Below are 21,657 nucleotides of genomic sequence, written 5' to 3'. Positions count from 1 at the left end.
GTATCGAAAAATGGTAGAATCAGTGTGAGGACCGGAAAATAATAGAATCCGGGCGACTACCGGGTAAAGGTAGAATCCGTGCGAGTATCGAATAACTGTCCGAACGAGTACTGAAGAATGGTAGAATCAGTTTGAGTATCGGAAAATGGTCGAATCCAGGTGAGTACCAGGAAAGGGTAAAATCCATGCGAGTAACGAAAAACTTTCCAGGTGAGTATCCAAAAATGGTAGAATCAGTGTGAGGACCGGAAAATAATAGAATCCGGGCGACTACCGGGTAAAGGTAGAATCCGTGCGAGTATCGAATAACTGTCCGAACGAGTACTGAAGAATGGTAGAATCAGTTTGAGTATCGGAAAATGGTCGAATCCAGGTGAGTACCAGGAAAGGGTAAAATCCGTGCGAGTAACGAAAAACTTTCCAGGCGAGTATCGAAAAATGGTAGAATCAGTGTGAGGACCGGAAAATAATAGAATCCGGGCGACTACCGGGTAAAGGTAGAATCCGTGCGAGTATCGAATAACTGTCCGAACGAGTACTGAAGAATGGTAGAATCAGTTTGAGTATCGGAAAATGGTCGAATCCAGGTGAGTACCAGGAAAGGGTATAATCCGCTTGAGTAACGAAAAACTTTCCAGGCAAGAATCGAAAAATGGTAGAATCAGTGTGAGGGCCGGAAAATAATAGAATCCGGGCGACTACCGGGTAAAGGTAGAATCCGTGCGAGTATCGAATAACTGTCCGAACGAGTACTGAAGAATGGTAGAATCAGTTTGAGTACCGGAAATTGGTCGAATCCGGGCGAGTACCAGGAAAGGGTATAATCCGCTTGAGTAACGAAAAACTTTCCAGGCAAGAATCGAAAAATGGTAGAATCAGTGTGAGGGCCGGAAAATAATAGAATCCGGGCGACTACCGGGTAAAGGTAGAATCCGTGCGAGTATCGAATAACTGTCCGAACGAGTACTGAAGAATGGTAGAATCAGTTTGAGTATCGGAAAATGGTCGAATCCAGGTGAGTACCAGGAAAGGGTAAAATCCGTGCGAGTAACGAAAAACTTTCCAGGCGAGTATCCAAAAATGGTAGAATCAGTGTGAGGACCGGAAAATAATAGAATCCGGGCGACTACCGGGTAAAGGTAGAATCCGTGCGAGTATCGAATAACTGTCCGAACGAGTACTGAAGAATGGTAGAATCAGTTTGAGTATCGGAAAATGGTCGAATCCAGGTGAGTACCAGGAAAGGGTAAAATCCGTGCGAGTAACGAAAAACTTTCCAGGCGAGTATCCAAAAATGGTAGAATCAGTGTGAGGACCGGAAAATAATAGAATCCGGGCGACTACCGGGTAAAGGTAGAATCCGTGCGAGTATCGAATAACTGTCCGAACGAGTACTGAAGAATGGTAGAATCAGTTTGAGTATCGGAAAATGGTCGAATCCAGGTGAGTACCAGGAAAGGGTAAAATCCGTGCGAGTAACGAAAAACTTTCTAGGCGAGTATCCAAAAATGGTAGAATCAGTGTGAGGACCGGAAAATAATAGAATCCGGGCGACTACCGGGTAAAGGTAGAATCCGTGCGAGTATCGAATAACTGTCCGAACGAGTACTGAAGAATGGTAGAATCAGTTTGAGTATCGGAAAATGGTCGAATCCAGGTGAGTACCAGGAAAGGGTAAAATCCGTGCGAGTAACGAAAAACTTTCTAGGCGAGTATCCAAAAATGGTAGAATCAGTGTGAGGACCGGAAAATAATAGAATCCGGGCGACTACCGGGTAAAGGTAGAATCCGTGCGAGTATCGAATAACTGTCCGAACGAGTACTGAAGAATGGTAGAATCAGTTTGAGTATCGGAAAATGGTCGAATCCAGGTGAGTACCAGGAAAGGGTAAAATCCGTGCGAGTAACGAAAAACTTTCCAGGCGAGTATCGAAAAATGGTAGAATCAGTGTGAGGACCGGAAAATAATAGAATCCGGGCGACTACCGGGTAAAGGTAGAATCCGTGCGAGTATCGAATAACTGTCCGAACGAGTACTGAAGAATGGTAGAATCAGTTTGAGTATCGGAAAATGGTCGAATCCCGGTGAGTACCAGGAAAGGGTAAAATCCGTGCGAGTAACGAAAAACTTTCCAGGCGAGTATCCAAAAATGGTAGAATCAGTGTGAGGACCGGAAAATAATAGAATCCGGGCGACTACCGGGCAAAGGTAGAATCCGTGCGAGTATCGAATAACTGTCCGAACGAGTACTGAAGAATGGTAGAATCAGTTTGAGTATCGGAAAATGGTCGAATCCAGGTGAGTACCAGGAAAGGGTAAAATCCGTGCGAGTAACGAAAAACTTTCCAGGCGAGTATCCAAAAATGGTAGAATCAGTGTGAGGACCGGAAAATAATAGAATCCGGGCGACTACCGGGTAAAGGTAGAATCCGTGCGAGTATCGAATAACTGTCCGAACGAGTACTGAAGAATGGTAGAATCAGTTTGAGTATCGGAAAATGGTCGAATCCAGGTGAGTACCAGGAAAGGGTAAAATCCGTGCGAGTAACGAAAAACTTTCCAGGCGAGTATCGAAAAATGGTAGAATCAGTGTGAGGACCGGAAAATAATAGAATCCGGGCGACTACCGGGTAAAGGTAGAATCCGTGCGAGTATCGAATAACTGTCCGAACGAGTACTGAAGAATGGTAGAATCAGTTTGAGTATCGGAAAATGGTCGAATCCAGGTGAGTACCAGGAAAGGGTAAAATCCATGCGAGTAACGAAAAACTTTCCAGGTGAGTATCCAAAAATGGTAGAATCAGTGTGAGGACCGGAAAATAATAGAATCCGGGCGACTACCGGGTAAAGGTAGAATCCGTGCGAGTATCGAATAACTGTCCGAACGAGTACTGAAGAATGGTAGAATCAGTTTGAGTATCGGAAAATGGTCGAATCCAGGTGAGTACCAGGAAAGGGTAAAATCCGTGCGAGTAACGAAAAACTTTCCAGGCGAGTATCGAAAAATGGTAGAATCAGTGTGAGGACCGGAAAATAATAGAATCCGGGCGACTACCGGGTAAAGGTAGAATCCGTGCAAGTATCGAATAACTGTCCGAACGAGTACTGAAGAATGGTAGAATCAGTTTGAGTATCGGAAAATGGTCGAATCCAGGTGAGTACCAGGAAAGGGTATAATCCGCTTGAGTAACGAAAAACTTTCCAGGCAAGAATCGAAAAATGGTAGAATCAGTGTGAGGGCCGGAAAATAATAGAATCCGGGCGACTACCGGGTAAAGGTAGAATCCGTGCGAGTATCGAATAACTGTCCGAACGAGTACTGAAGAATGGTAGAATCAGTTTGAGTACCGGAAATTGGTCGAATCCGGGCGAGTACCAGGAAAGGGTATAATCCGCTTGAGTAACGAAAAACTTTCCAGGCAAGAATCGAAAAATGGTAGAATCAGTGTGAGGGCCGGAAAATAATAGAATCCGGGCGACTACCGGGTAAAGGTAGAATCCGTGCGAGTATCGAATAACTGTCCGAACGAGTACTGAAGAATGGTAGAATCAGTTTGAGTATCGGAAAATGGTCGAATCCAGGTGAGTACCAGGAAAGGGTAAAATCCGTGCGAGTAACGAAAAACTTTCCAGGCGAGTATCCAAAAATGGTAGAATCAGTGTGAGGACCGGAAAATAATAGAATCCGGGCGACTACCGGGTAAAGGTAGAATCCGTGCGAGTATCGAATAACTGTCCGAACGAGTACTGAAGAATGGTAGAATCAGTTTGAGTATCGGAAAATGGTCGAATCCAGGTGAGTACCAGGAAAGGGTAAAATCCGTGCGAGTAACGAAAAACTTTCCAGGCGAGTATCCAAAAATGGTAGAATCAGTGTGAGGACCGGAAAATAATAGAATCCGGGCGACTACCGGGTAAAGGTAGAATCCGTGCGAGTATCGAATAACTGTCCGAACGAGTACTGAAGAATGGTAGAATCAGTTTGAGTATCGGAAAATGGTCGAATCCAGGTGAGTACCAGGAAAGGGTAAAATCCGTGCGAGTAACGAAAAACTTTCCAGGCGAGTATCGAAAAATGGTAGAATCAGTGTGAGGATCGGAAAATAATAGAATCCGGGCGACTACCGGGTAAAGGTAGAATCCGTGCGAGTATCGAATAACTGTCCGAACGAGTACTGAAGAATGGTAGAATCAGTTTGAGTATCGGAAAATGGTCGAATCCAGGTGAGTACCAGGAAAGGGTAAAATCCGTGCGAGTAACGAAAAACTTTCCAGGCGAGTATCCAAAAATGGTAGAATCAGTGTGAGGACCGGAAAATAATAGAATCCGGGCGACTACCGGGTAAAGGTAGAATCCGTGCGAGTATCGAATAACTGTCCGAACGAGTACTGAAGAATGGTAGAATCAGTTTGAGTATCGGAAAATGGTCGAATCCAGGTGAGTACCAGGAAAGGGTAAAATCCGTGCGAGTAACGAAAAACTTTCTAGGCGAGTATCCAAAAATGGTAGAATCAGTGTGAGGACCGGAAAATAATAGAATCCGGGCGACTACCGGGTAAAGGTAGAATCCGTGCGAGTATCGAATAACTGTCCGAACGAGTACTGAAGAATGGTAGAATCAGTTTGAGTATCGGAAAATGGTCGAATCCAGGTGAGTACCAGGAAAGGGTAAAATCCATGCGAGTAACGAAAAACTTTCCAGGGGAGTATCCAAAAATGGTAGAATCAGTGTGAGGACCGGAAAATAATAGAATCCGGGCGACTACCGGGTAAAGGTAGAATCCGTGCGAGTATCGAATAACTGTCCGAACGAGTACTGAAGAATGGAAGAATCAGTTTGAGTATCGGAAAATGGTCGAATCCAGGTGAGTACCAGGAAAGGGTAAAATCCGTGCGAGTAACGAAAAACTTTCCAGGCGAGTATCCAAAAATGGTAGAATCAGTGTGAGGACCGGAAAATAATAGAATCCGGGCGACTACCGGGTAAAGGTAGAATCCGTGCGAGTATCGAATAACTGTCCGAACGAGTACTGAAGAATGGTAGAATCAGTTTGAGTATCGGAAAATGGTCGAATCCAGGTGAGTACCAGGAAAGGGTAAAATCCGTGCGAGTAACGAAACACTTTCCAGGCGAGTATCGAAAAATGGTAGAATCAGTGTGAGGACCGGAAAATAATAGAATCCGGGAGACTACCGGGTAAAGGTAGAATCCGTGCGAGTATCGAATAACTGTCCGAACGAGTACTGAAGAATGGTAGAATCAGTTTGAGTATCGGAAAATGGTCGAATCCAGGTGAGTACCAGGAAAGGGTAAAATCCGTGCGAGTAACGAAAAACTTTCCAGGCGAGTATCCAAAAATGGTAGAATCAGTGTGAGGACCGGAAAATAATAGAATCCGGGCGACTACCGGGTAAAGGTAGAATCCGTGCGAGTATCGAATAACTGTCCGAACGAGTACTGAAGAATGGTAGAATCAGTTTGAGTATCGGAAAATGGTCGAATCCAGGTGAGTACCAGGAAAGGGTAAAATCCGTGCGAGTAACGAAAAACTTTCCAGGCGAGTATCCAAAAATGGTAGAATCAGTGTGAGGACCGGAAAATAATAGAATCCGGGCGACTACCGGGTAAAGGTAGAATCCGTGCGAGTATCGAATAACTGTCCGAACGAGTACTGAAGAATGGTAGAATCAGTTTGAGTATCGGAAAATGGTCGAATCCAGGTGAGTACCAGGAAAGGGTAAAATCCGTGCGAGTAACGAAAAACTTTCCAGGCGAGTATCGAAAAATGGTAGAATCAGTGTGAGGATCGGAAAATAATAGAATCCGGGCGACTACCGGGTAAAGGTAGAATCCGTGCGAGTATCGAATAACTGTCCGAACGAGTACTGAAGAATGGTAGAATCAGTTTGAGTATCGGAAAATGGTCGAATCCAGGTGAGTACCAGGAAAGGGTAAAATCCGTGCGAGTAACGAAAAACTTTCCAGGCGAGTATCCAAAAATGGTAGAATCAGTGTGAGGACCGGAAAATAATAGAATCCGGGCGACTACCGGGTAAAGGTAGAATCCGTGCGAGTATCGAATAACTGTCCGAACGAGTACTGAAGAATGGTAGAATCAGTTTGAGTATCGGAAAATGGTCGAATCCAGGTGAGTACCAGGAAAGGGTAAAATCCGTGCGAGTAACGAAAAACTTTCTAGGCGAGTATCCAAAAATGGTAGAATCAGTGTGAGGACCGGAAAATAATAGAATCCGGGCGACTACCGGGTAAAGGTAGAATCCGTGCGAGTATCGAATAACTGTCCGAACGAGTACTGAAGAATGGTAGAATCAGTTTGAGTATCGGAAAATGGTCGAATCCAGGTGAGTACCAGGAAAGGGTAAAATCCATGCGAGTAACGAAAAACTTTCCAGGGGAGTATCCAAAAATGGTAGAATCAGTGTGAGGACCGGAAAATAATAGAATCCGGGCGACTACCGGGTAAAGGTAGAATCCGTGCGAGTATCGAATAACTGTCCGAACGAGTACTGAAGAATGGAAGAATCAGTTTGAGTATCGGAAAATGGTCGAATCCAGGTGAGTACCAGGAAAGGGTAAAATCCGTGCGAGTAACGAAAAACTTTCCAGGCGAGTATCGAAAAATGGTAGAATCAGTGTGAGGACCGGAAAATAATAGAATCCGGGCGACTACCGGGTAAAGGTAGAATCCGTGCGAGTATCGAATAACTGTCCGAACGAGTACTGAAGAATGGTAGAATCAGTTTGAGTATCGGAAAATGGTCGAATCCAGGTGAGTACCAGGAAAGGGTAAAATCCGTGCGAGTAACGAAACACTTTCCAGGCGAGTATCGAAAAATGGTAGAATCAGTGTGAGGACCGGAAAATAATAGAATCCGGGAGACTACCGGGTAAAGGTAGAATCCGTGCGAGTATCGAATAACTGTCCGAACGAGTACTGAAGAATGGTAGAATCAGTTTGAGTATCGGAAAATGGTCGAATCCAGGTGAGTACCAGGAAAGGGTAAAATCCGTGCGAGTAACGAAAAACTTTCCAGGCGAGTATCCAAAAATGGTAGAATCAGTGTGAGGACCGGAAAATAATAGAATCCGGGCGACTACCGGGTAAAGGTAGAATCCGTGCGAGTATCGAATAACTGTCCGAACGAGTACTGAAGAATGGTAGAATCAGTTTGAGTATCGGAAAATGGTCGAATCCAGGTGAGTACCAGGAAAGGGTAAAATCCGTGCGAGTAACGAAAAACTTTCCAGGCGAGTATCGAAAAATGGTAGAATCAGTGTGAGGACCGGAAAATAATAGAATCCGGGCGACTACCGGGTAAAGGTAGAATCCGTGCGAGTATCGAATAACTGTCCGAACGAGTACTGAAGAATGGTAGAATCAGTTTGAGTATCGGAAAATGGTCGAATCCAGGTGAGTACCAGGAAAGGGTAAAATCCGTGCGAGTAACGAAAAACTTTCCAGGCGAGTATCGAAAAATGGTAGAATCAGTGTGAGGACCGGAAAATAATAGAATCCGGGCGACTACCGGGTAAAGGTAGAATCCGTGCGATTATCGAATAACTGTCCGAACGAGTACTGAAGAATGGTAGAATCAGTTTGAGTATCGGAAAATGGTCGAATCCAGGTGAGTACCAGGAAAGGGTAAAATCCATGCGAGTAACGAAAAACTTTCCAGGTGAGTATCCAAAAATGGTAGAATCAGTGTGAGGACCGGAAAATAATAGAATCCGGGCGACTACCGGGTAAAGGTAGAATCCGTGCGAGTATCGAATAACTGTCCGAACGAGTACTGAAGAATGGTAGAATCAGTTTGAGTATCGGAAAATGGTCGAATCCAGGTGAGTACCAGGAAAGGGTAAAATCCGTGCGAGTAACGAAAAACTTTCCAGGCGAGTATCGAAAAATGGTAGAATCAGTGTGAGGACCGGAAAATAATAGAATCCGGGCGACTACCGGGTAAAGGTAGAATCCGTGCGAGTATCGAATAACTGTCCGAACGAGTACTGAAGAATGGTAGAATCAGTTTGAGTATCGGAAAATGGTCGAATCCAGGTGAGTACCAGGAAAGGGTAAAATCCGTGCGAGTAACGAAACACTTTCCAGGCGAGTATCGAAAAATGGTAGAATCAGTGTGAGGACCGGAAAATAATAGAATCCGGGAGACTACCGGGTAAAGGTAGAATCCGTGCGAGTATCGAATAACTGTCCGAACGAGTACTGAAGAATGGTAGAATCAGTTTGAGTATCGGAAAATGGTCGAATCCAGGTGAGTACCAGGAAAGGGTAAAATCCGTGCGAGTAACGAAAAACTTTCCAGGCGAGTATCCAAAAATGGTAGAATCAGTGTGAGGACCGGAAAATAATAGAATCCGGGCGACTACCGGGTAAAGGTAGAATCCGTGCGAGTATCGAATAACTGTCCGAACGAGTACTGAAGAATGGTAGAATCAGTTTGAGTATCGGAAAATGGTCGAATCCAGGTGAGTACCAGGAAAGGGTAAAATCCGTGCGAGTAACGAAAAACTTTCCAGGCGAGTATCCAAAAATGGTAGAATCAGTGTGAGGACCGGAAAATAATAGAATCCGGGCGACTACCGGGTAAAGGTAGAATCCGTGCGAGTATCGAATAACTGTCCGAACGAGTACTGAAGAATGGTAGAATCAGTTTGAGTATCGGAAAATGGTCGAATCCAGGTGAGTACCAGGAAAGGGTAAAATCCGTGCGAGTAACGAAAAACTTTCCAGGCGAGTATCGAAAAATGGTAGAATCAGTGTGAGGACCGGAAAATAATAGAATCCGGGCGACTACCGGGTAAAGGTAGAATCCGTGCGAGTATCGAATAACTGTCCGAACGAGTACTGAAGAATGGTAGAATCAGTTTGAGTATCGGAAAATGGTCGAATCCAGGTGAGTACCAGGAAAGGGTAAAATCCGTGCGAGTAACGAAACACTTTCCAGGCGAGTATCGAAAAATGGTAGAATCAGTGTGAGGACCGGAAAATAATAGAATCCGGGAGACTACCGGGTAAAGGTAGAATCCGTGCGAGTATCGAATAACTGTCCGAACGAGTACTGAAGAATGGAAGAATCAGTTTGAGTATCGGAAAATGGTCGAATCCAGGTGAGTACCAGGAAAGGGTAAAATCCGTGCGAGTAACGAAAAACTTTCCAGGCGAGTATCCAAAAATGGTAGAATCAGTGTGAGGACCGGAAAATAATAGAATCCGGGCGACTACCGGGTAAAGGTAGAATCCGTGCGAGTATCGAATAACTGTCCGAACGAGTACTGAAGAATGGTAGAATCAGTTTGAGTATCGGAAAATGGTCGAATCCAGGTGAGTACCAGGAAAGGGTAAAATCCGTGCGAGTAACGAAACACTTTCCAGGCGAGTATCGAAAAATGGTAGAATCAGTGTGAGGACCGGAAAATAATAGAATCCGGGAGACTACCGGGTAAAGGTAGAATCCGTGCGAGTATCGAATAACTGTCCGAACGAGTACTGAAGAATGGTAGAATCAGTTTGAGTATCGGAAAATGGTCGAATCCTGGTGAGTACCAGGAAAGGGTAAAATCCGTGCGAGTAACGAAAAACTTTCCAGGCGAGTATCCAAAAATGGTAGAATCAGTGTGAGGACCGGAAAATAATAGAATCCGGGCGACTACCGGGTAAAGGTAGAATCCGTGCGAGTATCGAATAACTGTCCGAACGAGTACTGAAGAATGGTAGAATCAGTTTGAGTATCGGAAAATGGTCGAATCCAGGTGAGTACCAGGAAAGGGTAAAATCCGTGCGAGTAACGAAACACTTTCCAGGCGAGTATCGAAAAATGGTAGAATCAGTGTGAGGACCGGAAAATAATAGAATCCGGGAGACTACCGGGTAAAGGTAGAATCCGTGCGAGTATCGAATAACTGTCCGAACGAGTACTGAAGAATGGTAGAATCAGTTTGAGTATCGGAAAATGGTCGAATCCAGGTGAGTACCAGGAAAGGGTAAAATCCGTGCGAGTAACGAAAAACTTTCCAGGCGAGTATCCAAAAATGGTAGAATCAGTGTGAGGACCGGAAAATAATAGAATCCGGGCGACTACCGGGTAAAGGTAGAATCCGTGCGAGTATCGAATAACTGTCCGAACGAGTACTGAAGAATGGTAGAATCAGTTTGAGTATCGGAAAATGGTCGAATCCTGGTGAGTACCAGGAAAGGGTAAAATCCGTGCGAGTAACGAAAAACTTTCCAGGCGAGTATCCAAAAGTGGTAGAATCAGTGTGAGGACCGGAAAATAATAGAATCCGGGCGACTACCGGGTAAAGGTAGAATCCGTGCGAGTATCGAATAACTGTCCGAACGAGTACTGAAGAATGGTAGAATCAGTTTGAGTACCGGAAATTGGTCGAATCCGGGCGAGTACCAGGAAAGGGTATAATCCGCTTGAGTAACGAAAAACTTTCCAGGCAAGAATCGAAAAATGGTAGAATCAGTGTGAGGGCCGGAAAATAATAGAATCCGGGCGACTACCGGGTAAAGGTAGAATCCGTGCGAGTATCGAATAACTGTCCGAACGAGTACTGAAGAATGGTAGAATCAGTTTGAGTATCGGAAAATGGTCGAATCCAGGTGAGTACCAGGAAAGGGTAAAATCCGTGCGAGTAACGAAAAACTTTCCAGGCGAGTATCCAAAAATGGTAGAATCAGTGTGAGGACCGGAAAATAATAGAATCCGGGCGACTACCGGGTAAAGGTAGAATCCGTGCGAGTATCGAATAACTGTCCGAACGAGTACTGAAGAATGGTAGAATCAGTTTGAGTATCGGAAAATGGTCGAATCCGGGTGAGTACCAGGAAAGGGTATAATCCGCTTGAGTAAAGAAAAACTTTCCAGGCAAGAATCGAAAAATGGTAGAATCAGTGTGAGGGCCGGAAAATAATAGAATCCGGGCGACTACCGGGTAAAGGTAGAATCCGTGCGAGTATCGAATAACTGTCCGAACGAGTACTGAAGAATGGTAGAATCAGTTTGAGTACCGGAAATTGGTCGAATCCGGGCGAGTACCAGGAAAGGGTATAATCCGCTTGAGTAACGAAAAACTTTCCAGGCAAGAATCGAAAAATGGTAGAATCAGTGTGAGGGCCGGAAAATAATAGAATCCGGGCGACTACCGGGTAAAGGTAGAATCCGTGCGAGTATCGAATAACTGTCCGAACGAGTACTGAAGAATGGTAGAATCAGTTTGAGTACCGGAAATTGGTCGAATCCGGGCGAGTACCAGGAAAGGGTATAATCCGCTTGAGTAACGAAAAACTTTCCAGGCAAGAATCGAAAAATGGTAGAATCAGTGTGAGGGCCGGAAAATAATAGAATCCGGGCGACTACCGGGTAAAGGTAGAATCCGTGCGAGTATCGAATAACTGTCCGAACGAGTACTGAAGAATGGTAGAATCAGTTTGAGTATCGGAAAATGGTCGAATCCAGGTGAGTACCAGGAAAGGGTAAAATCCGTGCGAGTAACGAAAAACTTTCCAGGCGAGTATCCAAAAATGGTAGAATCAGTGTGAGGACCGGAAAATAATAGAATCCGGGCGACTACCGGGTAAAGGTAGAATCCGTGCGAGTATCGAATAACTGTCCGAACGAGTACTGAAGAATGGTAGAATCAGTTTGAGTATCGGAAAATGGTCGAATCCAGGTGAGTACCAGGAAAGGGTAAAATCCGTGCGAGTAACGAAAAACTTTCCAGGCGAGTATCCAAAAGTGGTAGAATCAGTGTGAGGACCGGAAAATAATAGAATCCGGGCGACTACCGGGTAAAGGTAGAATCCGTGCGAGTATCGAATAACTGTCCGAACGAGTACTGAAGAATGGTAGAATCAGTTTGAGTACCGGAAATTGGTCGAATCCGGGCGAGTACCAGGAAAGGGTATAATCCGCTTGAGTAACGAAAAACTTTCCAGGCAAGAATCGAAAAATGGTAGAATCAGTGTGAGGGCCGGAAAATAATAGAATCCGGGCGACTACCGGGTAAAGGTAGAATCCGTGCGAGTATCGAATAACTGTCCGAACGAGTACTGAAGAATGGTAGAATCAGTTTGAGTATCGGAAAATGGTCGAATCCAGGTGAGTACCAGGAAAGGGTAAAATCCGTGCGAGTAACGAAAAACTTTCCAGGCGAGTATCCAAAAATGGTAGAATCAGTGTGAGGACCGGAAAATAATAGAATCCGGGCGACTACCGGGTAAAGGTAGAATCCGTGCGAGTATCGAATAACTGTCCGAACGAGTACTGAAGAATGGTAGAATCAGTTTGAGTATCGGAAAATGGTCGAATCCGGGTGAGTACCAGGAAAGGGTATAATCCGCTTGAGTAAAGAAAAACTTTCCAGGCAAGAATCGAAAAATGGTAGAATCAGTGTGAGGGCCGGAAAATAATAGAATCCGGGCGACTACCGGGTAAAGGTAGAATCCGTGCGAGTATCGAATAACTGTCCGAACGAGTACTGAAGAATGGTAGAATCAGTTTGAGTACCGGAAATTGGTCGAATCCGGGCGAGTACCAGGAAAGGGTATAATCCGCTTGAGTAACGAAAAACTTTCCAGGCAAGAATCGAAAAATGGTAGAATCAGTGTGAGGGCCGGAAAATAATAGAATCCGGGCGACTACCGGGTAAAGGTAGAATCCGTGCGAGTATCGAATAACTGTCCGAACGAGTACTGAAGAATGGTAGAATCAGTTTGAGTACCGGGAATTGGTCGAATCCGGGCGAGTACCAGGAAAGGGTATAATCCGCTTGAGTAACGAAAAACTTTCCAGGCAAGAATCGAAAAATGGTAGAATCAGTGTGAGGGCCGGAAAATAATAGAATCCGGGCGACTACCGGGTAAAGGTAGAATCCGTGCGAGTATCGAATAACTGTCCGAACGAGTACTGAAGAATGGTAGAATCAGTTTGAGTATCGGAAAATGGTCGAATCCAGGTGAGTACCAGAAAAGGGTAAAATCCGTGCGAGTAACGAAACACTTTCCAGGCGAGTATCGAAAAATGGTAGAATCAGTGTGAGGACCGGAAAATAATAGAATCCGGGAGACTACCGGGTAAAGGTAGAATCCGTGCGAGTATCGAATAACTGTCCGAACGAGTACTGAAGAATGGTAGAATCAGTTTCAGTATCGGAAAATGGTCGAATCCAGGTGAGTACCAGGAAAGGGTAAAATCCGTGCGAGTAACGAAAAACTTTCCAGGCGAGTATCCAAAAATGGTAGAATCAGTGTGAGGACCGGAAAATAATAGAATCCGGGCGACTACCGGGTAAAGGTAGAATCCGTGCGAGTATCGAATAACTGTCCGAACGAGTACTGAAGAATGGTAGAATCAGTTTGAGTATCGGAAAATGGTCGAATCCAGGTGAGTACCAGGAAATGGTAAAATCCGTGCGAGTAACGAAAAACTTTCCAGGCGAGTATCCAAAAATGGTAGAATCAGTGTGAGGACCGGAAAATAATAGAATCCGGGCGACTACCGGGTAAAGGTAGAATCCGTGCGAGTATCGAATAACTGTCCGAACGAGTACTGAAGAATGGTAGAATCAGTTTGAGTATCGGAAAATGGTCGAATCCAAGTGAGTACCAGGAAAGGGTAAAATCCGTGCGAGTAACGAAAAACTTTCCAGGCGAGTATCCAAAAATGGTAGAATCAGTGTGAGGACCGGAAAATAATAGAATCCGGGCGACTACCGGGTAAAGGTAGAATCCGTGCGAGTATCGAATAACTGTCCGAACGAGTACTGAAGAATGGTAGAATCAGTTTGAGTATCGGAAAATGGTCGAATCCAGGTGAGTACCAGGAAAGGGTAAAATCCATGCGAGTAACGAAAAACTTTCCAGGTGAGTATCCAAAAATGGTAGAATCAGTGTGAGGACCGGAAAATAATAGAATCCGGGCGACTACCGGGTAAAGGTAGAATCCGTGCGAGTATCGAATAACTGTCCGAACGAGTACTGAAGAATGGAAGAATCAGTTTGAGTATCGGAAAATGGTCGAATCCAGGTGAGTACCAGGAAAGGGTAAAATCCGTGCGAGTAACGAAAAACTTTCCAGGCGAGTATCCAAAAATGGTAGAATCAGTGTGAGGACCGGAAAATAATAGAATCCGGGCGACTACCGGGTAAAGGTAGAATCCGTGCGAGTATCGAATAACTGTCCGAACGAGTACTGAAGAATGGTAGAATCAGTTTGAGTATCGGAAAATGGTCGAATCCAGGTGAGTACCAGGAAAGGGTAAAATCCGTGCGAGTAACGAAACACTTTCCAGGCGAGTATCGAAAAATGGTAGAATCAGTGTGAGGACCGGAAAATAATAGAATCCGGGAGACTACCGGGTAAAGGTAGAATCCGTGCGAGTATCGAATAACTGTCCGAACGAGTACTGAAGAATGGTAGAATCAGTTTGAGTATCGGAAAATGGTCGAATCCAGGTGAGTACCAGGAAAGGGTAAAATCCGTGCGAGTAACGAAAAACTTTCCAGGCGAGTATCCAAAAATGGTAGAATCAGTGTGAGGACCGGAAAATAATAGAATCCGGGCGACTACCGGGTAAAGGTAGAATCCGTGCGAGTATCGAATAACTGTCCGAACGAGTAGTGAAGAATGGTAGAATCAGTTTGAGTATCGGAAAATGGTCGAATCCTGGTGAGTACCAGGAAAGGGTAAAATCCGTGCGAGTAACGAAAAACTTTCCAGGCGAGTATCCAAAAATGGTAGAATCAGTGTGAGGACCGGAAAATAATAGAATCCGGGCGACTACCGGGTAAAGGTAGAATCCGTGCGAGTATCGAATAACTGTCCGAACGAGTACTGAAGAATGGTAGAATCAGTTTGAGTATCGGAAAATGGTCGAATCCAAGTGAGTACCAGGAAAGGGTAAAATCCGTGCGAGTAACGAAAAACTTTCCAGGCGAGTATCCAAAAATGGTAGAATCAGTGTGAGGACCGGAAAATAATAGAATCCGGGCGACTACCGGGTAAAGGTAGAATCCGTGCGAGTATCGAATAACTGTCCGAACGAGTACTGAAGAATGGTAGAATCAGTTTGAGTATCGGAAAATGGTCGAATCCAGGTGAGTACCAGGAAAGGGTAAAATCCGTGCGAGTAACGAAAAACTTTCCAGGCGAGTATCCAAAAATGGTAGAATCAGTGTGAGGACCGGAAAATAATAGAATCCGGGCGACTACCGGGTAAAGGTAGAATCCGTGCGAGTATCGAATAACTGTCCGAACGAGTACTGAAGAATGGTAGAATCAGTTTGAGTATCGGAAAATGGTCGAATCCAAGTGAGTACCAGGAAAGGGTAAAATCCGTGCGAGTAACGAAAAACTTTCCAGGCGAGTATCCAAAAATGGTAGAATCAGTGTGAGGACCGGAAAATAATAGAATCCGGGCGACTACCGGGTAAAGGTAGAATCCGTGCGAGTATCGAATAACTGTCCGAACGAGTACTGAAGAATGGTAGAATCAGTTTGAGTATCGGAAAATGGTCGAATCCAAGTGAGTACCAGGAAAGGGTAAAATCCGTGCGAGTAACGAAAAACTTTCCAGGCGAGTATCCAAAAGTGGTAGAATCAGTGTGAGGACCGGAAAATAATAGAATCCGGGCGACTACCGGGTAAAGGTAGAATCCGTGCGAGTATCGAATAACTGTCCGAACGAGTACTGAAGAATGGTAGAATCAGTTTGAGTACCGGAAATTGGTCGAATCCGGGCGAGTACCAGGAAAGGGTATAATCCGCTTGAGTAACGAAAAACTTTCCAGGCAAGAATCGAAAAATGGTAGAATCAGTGTGAGGGCCGGAAAATAATAGAATCCGGGCGACTACCGGGTAAAGGTAGAATCCGTGCGAGTATCGAATAACTGTCCGAACGAGTACTGAAGAATGGTAGAATCAGTTTGAGTATCGGAAAATGGTCGAATCCAGGTGAGTACCAGGAAAGGGTAAAATCCGTGCGAGTAACGAAAAACTTTCCAGGCGAGTATCCAAAAATGGTAGAATCAGTGTGAGGACCGGAAAATAATAGAATCCGGGCGACTACCGGGTAAAGGTAGAATCCGTGCGAGTATCGAATAACTGTCCGAACGAGTACTGAAGAATGGTAGAATCAGTTTGAGTATCGGAAAATGGTCGAATCCGGGTGAGTACCAGGAAAGGGTATAATCCGCTTGAGTAAAGAAAAACTTTCCAGGCAAGAATCGAAAAATGGTAGAATCAGTGTGAGGGCCGGAAAATAATAGAATCCGGGCGACTACCGGGTAAAGGTAGAATCCGTGCGAGTATCGAATAACTGTCCGAACGAGTACTGAAGAATGGTAGAATCAGTTTGAGTACCGGAAATTGGTCGAATCCGGGCGAGTACCAGGAAAGGGTATAATCCGCTTGAGTAACGAAAAACTTTCCAGGCAAGAATCGAAAAATGGTAGAATCAGTGTGAGGGCCGGAAAATAATAGAATCCGGGCGACTACCGGGTAAAGGTAGAATCCGTGCGAGTATCGAATAACTGTCCGAACGAGTACTGAAGAATGGTAGAATCAGTTTGAGTACCGGAAATTGGTCGAATCCGGGCGAGTACCAGGAAAGGGTATAATCCGCTTGAGTAACGAAAAACTTTCCAGGCAAGAATCGAAAAATGGTAGAATCAGTGTGAGGGCCGGAAAATAATAGAATCCGGGCGACTACCGGGTAAAGGTAGAATCCGTGCGAGTATCGAATAACTGTCCGAACGAGTACTGAAGAATGGTAGAATCAGTTTGAGTATCGGAAAATGGTCGAATCCAGGTGAGTACCAGAAAAGGGTAAAATTCGTGCGAGTAACGAAACACTTTCCAGGCGAGTATCGAAAAATGGTAGAATCAGTGTGAGGACCGGAAAATAATAGAATCCGGGAGACTACCGGGTAAAGGTAGAATCCGTGCGAGTATCGAATAACTGTCCGAACGAGTACTGAAGAATGGTAGAATCAGTTTGAGTATCGGAAAATGGTCGAATCCAGGTGAGTACCAGGAAAGGGTAAAATCCGTGCGAGTAACGAAAAACTTTCCAGGCGAGTATCCAAAAATGGTAGAATCAGTGTGAGGACCGGAAAATAATAGAATCCGGGCGACTACCGGGTAAAGGTAGAATCCGTGCGAGTATCGAATAACTGTCCGAACGAGTACTGAAGAATGGTAGAATCAGTTTGAGTATCGGAAAATGGTCGAATCCAGGTGAGTACCAGGAAAGGGTAAAATCCGTGCGAGTAACGAAAAACTTTCCAGGCGAGTATCCAAAAATGGTAGAATCAGTGTGAGGACCGGAAAATAATAGAATCCGGGCGACTACCGGGTAAAGGTAGAATCCGTGCGAGTATCGAATAACTGTCCGAACGAGTACTGAAGAATGGTAGAATCAGTTTGAGTATCGGAAAATGGTCGAATCCAAGTGAGTACCAGGAAAGGGTAAAATCCGTGCGAGTAACGAAAAACTTTCCAGGCGAGTATCCAAAAATGGTAGAATCAGTGTGAGGACCGGAAAATAATAGAATCCGGGCGACTACCGGGTAAAGGTAGAATCCGTGCGAGTATCGAATAACTGTCCGAACGAGTACTGAAGAATGGTAGAATCAGTTTGAGTATCGGAAAATGGTCGAATCCAGGTGAGTACCAGGAAAGGGTAAAATCCATGCGAGTAACGAAAAACTTTCCAGGTGAGTATCCAAAAATGGTAGAATCAGTGTGAGGACCGGAAAATAATAGAATCCGGGCGACTACCGGGTAAAGGTAGAATCCGTGCGAGTATCGAATAACTGTCCGAACGAGTACTGAAGAATGGAAGAATCAGTTTGAGTATCGGAAAATGGTCGAATCCAGGTGAGTACCAGGAAAGGGTAAAATCCGTGCGAGTAACGAAAAACTTTCCAGGCGAGTATCCAAAAATGGTAGAATCAGTGTGAGGACCGGAAAATAATAGAATCCGGGCGACTACCGGGTAAAGGTAGAATCCGTGCGAGTATCGAATAACTGTCCGAACGAGTACTGAAGAATGGTAGAATCAGTTTGAGTATCGGAAAATGGTCGAATCCAGGTGAGTACCAGGAAAGGGTAAAATCCGTGCGAGTAACGAAACACTTTCCAGGCGAGTATCGAAAAATGGTAGAATCAGTGTGAGGACCGGAAAATAATAGAATCCGGGAGACTACCGGGTAAAGGTAGAATCCGTGCGAGTATCGAATAACTGTCCGAACGAGTACTGAAGAATGGTAGAATCAGTTTGAGTATCGGAAAATGGTCGAATCCAGGTGAGTACCAGGAAAGGGTAAAATCCGTGCGAGTAACGAAAAACTTTCCAGGCGAGTATCCAAAAATGGTAGAATCAGTGTGAGGACCGGAAAATAATAGAATCCGGGCGACTACCGGGTAAAGGTAGAATCCGTGCGAGTATCGAATAACTGTCCGAACGAGTACTGAAGAATGGTAGAATCAGTTTGAGTATCGGAAAATGGTCGAATCCTGGTGAGTACCAGGAAAGGGTAAAATCCGTGCGAGTAACGAAAAACTTTCCAGGCGAGTATCCAAAAATGGTAGAATCAGTGTGAGGACCGGAAAATAATAGAATCCGGGCGACTACCGGGTAAAGGTAGAATCCGTGCGAGTATCGAATAACTGTCCGAACGAGTACTGAAGAATGGTAGAATCAGTTTGAGTATCGGAAAATGGTCGAATCCAAGTGAGTACCAGGAAAGGGTAAAATCCGTGCGAGTAACGAAAAACTTTCCAGGCGAGTATCCAAAAATGGTAGAATCAGTGTGAGGACCGGAAAATAATAGAATCCGGGCGACTACCGGGTAAAGGTAGAATCCGTGCGAGTATCGAATAACTGTCCGAACGAGTACTGAAGAATGGTAGAATCAGTTTGAGTATCGGAAAATGGTCGAATCCAGGTGAGTACCAGGAAAGGGTAAAATCCGTGCGAGTAACGAAAAACTTTCCAGGCGAGTATCCAAAAATGGTAGAATCAGTGTGAGGACCGGAAAATAATAGAATCCGGGCGACTACCGGGTAAAGGTAGAATCCGTGCGAGTATCGAATAACTGTCCGAACGAGTACTGAAGAATGGTAGAATCAGTTTGAGTATCGGAAAATGGTCGAATCCTGGTGAGTACCAGGAAAGGGTAAAATCCGTACGAGTAACGAAAAACTTTCCAGGCGAGTATCCAAAAATGGTAGAATCAGTGTGAGGACCGGAAAATAATAGAATCCGGGCGACTACCGGGTAAAGGTAGAATCCGTGCGAGTATCGAATAACTGTCCGAACGAGTACTGAAGAATGGTAGAATCAGTTTGAGTATCGGAAAATGGTCGAATCCAAGTGAGTACCAGGAAAGGGTAAAATCCGTGCGAGTAACGAAAAACTTTCCAGGCGAGTATCCAAAAATGGTAGAATCAGTGTGAGGACCGGAAAATAATAGAATCCGGGCGACTACCGGGTAAAGGTAGAATCCGTGCGAGTATCGAATAACTGTCCGAACGAGTACTGAAGAATGGTAGAATCAGTTTGAGTATCGGAAAATGGTCGAATCCAGGTGAGTACCAGGAAAGGGTAAAATCCGTGCGAGTAACGAAAAACTTTCCAGGCGAGTATCCAAAAATGGTAGAATCAGTGTGAGGACCGGAAAATAATAGAATCCGGGCGACTACCGGGTAAAGGTAGAATCCGTGCGAGTATCGAATAACTGTCCGAACGAGTACTGAAGAATGGTAGAATCAGTTTGAGTATCGGAAAATGGTCGAATCCAAGTGAGTACCAGGAAAGGGTAAAATCCGTGCGAGTAACGAAAAACTTTCCAGGCGAGTATCCAAAAATGGTAGAATCAGTGTGAGGACCGGAAAATAATAGAATCCGGGCGACTACCGGGTAAAGGTAGAATCCGTGCGAGTATCGAATAACTGTCCGAACGAGTACTGAAGAATGGTAGAATCAGTTTGAGTATCGGAAAATGGTCGAATCCAGGTGAGTACCAGGAAAGGGTAAAATCCATGCGAGTAACGAAAAACTTTCCAGGTGAGTATCCAAAAATGGTAGAATCAGTGTGAGGACCGGAAAATAATAGAATCCGGGCGACTACCGGGTAAAGGTAGAATCCGTGCGAGTATCGAATAACTGTCCGAACGAGTACTGAAGAATGGAAGAATCAGTTTGAGTATCGGAAAATGGTCGAATCCAGGTGAGTACCAGGAAAGGGTAAAATCCGTGCGAGTAACGAAAAACTTTCCAGGCGAGTATCCAAAAATGGTAGAATCAGTGTGAGGACCGGAAAATAATAGAATCCGGGCGACTACCGGGTAAAGGTAGAATCCGTGCGAGTATCGAATAACTGTCCGAACGAGTACTGAAGAATGGTAGAATCAGTTTGAGTATCGGAAAATGGTCGAATCCAGGTGAGTACCAGGAAAGGGTAAAATCCGTGCGAGTAACGAAACACTTTCCAGGCGAGTATCGAAAAATGGTAGAATCAGTGTGAGGACCGGAAAATAATAGAATCCGGGAGACTACCGGGTAAAGGTAGAATCCGTGCGAGTATCGAATAACTGTCCGAACGAGTACTGAAGAATGGTAGAATCAGTTTGAGTATCGGAAAATGGTCGAATCCAGGTGAGTACCAGGAAAGGGTAAAATCCGTGCGAGTAACGAAAAACTTTCCAGGCGAGTATCCAAAAATGGTAGAATCAGTGTGAGGACCGGAAAATAATAGAATCCGGGCGACTACCGGGTAAAGGTAGAATCCGTGCGAGTATCGAATAACTGTCCGAACGAGTACTGAAGAATGGTAGAATCAGTTTGAGTATCGGAAAATGGTCGAATCCTGGTGAGTACCAGGAAAGGGTAAAATCCGTGCGAGTAACGAAAAACTTTCCAGGCGAGTATCCAAAAATGGTAGAATCAGTGTGAGGACCGGAAAATAATAGAATCCGGGCGACTACCGGGTAAAGGTAGAATCCGTGCGAGTATCGAATAACTGTCCGAACGAGTACTGAAGAATGGTAGAATCAGTTTGAGTATCGGAAAATGGTCGAATCCAAGTGAGTACCAGGAAAGGGTAAAATCCGTGCGAGTAACGAAAAACTTTCCAGGCGAGTATCCAAAAATGGTAGAATCAGTGTGAGGACCGGAAAATAATAGAATCCGGGCGACTACCGGGTAAAGGTAGAATCCGTGCGAGTATCGAATAACTGTCCGAACGAGTACTGAAGAATGGTAGAATCAGTTTGAGTATCGGAAAATGGTCGAATCCAGGTGAGTACCAGGAAAGGGTAAAATCCGTGCGAGTAACGAAAAACTTTCCAGGCGAGTATCCAAAAATGGTAGAATCAGTGTGAGGACCGGAAAATAATAGAATCCGGGCGACTACCGGGTAAAGGTAGAATCCGTGCGAGTATCGAATAACTGTCCGAACGAGTACTGAAGAATGGTAGAATCAGTTTGAGTATCGGAAAATGGTCGAATCCTGGTGAGTACCAGGAAAGGGTAAAATCCGTACGAGTAACGAAAAACTTTCCAGGCGAGTATCCAAAAATGGTAGAATCAGTGTGAGGACCGGAAAATAAT

This window comes from Vitis vinifera, chromosome 7 (assembly GCF_030704535.1).
Source record: "Vitis vinifera cultivar Pinot Noir 40024 chromosome 7, ASM3070453v1".
NCBI lineage: Eukaryota > Viridiplantae > Streptophyta > Magnoliopsida > Vitales > Vitaceae > Vitis > Vitis vinifera.
Note: the sequence above shows the minus strand (reverse complement) of the source record.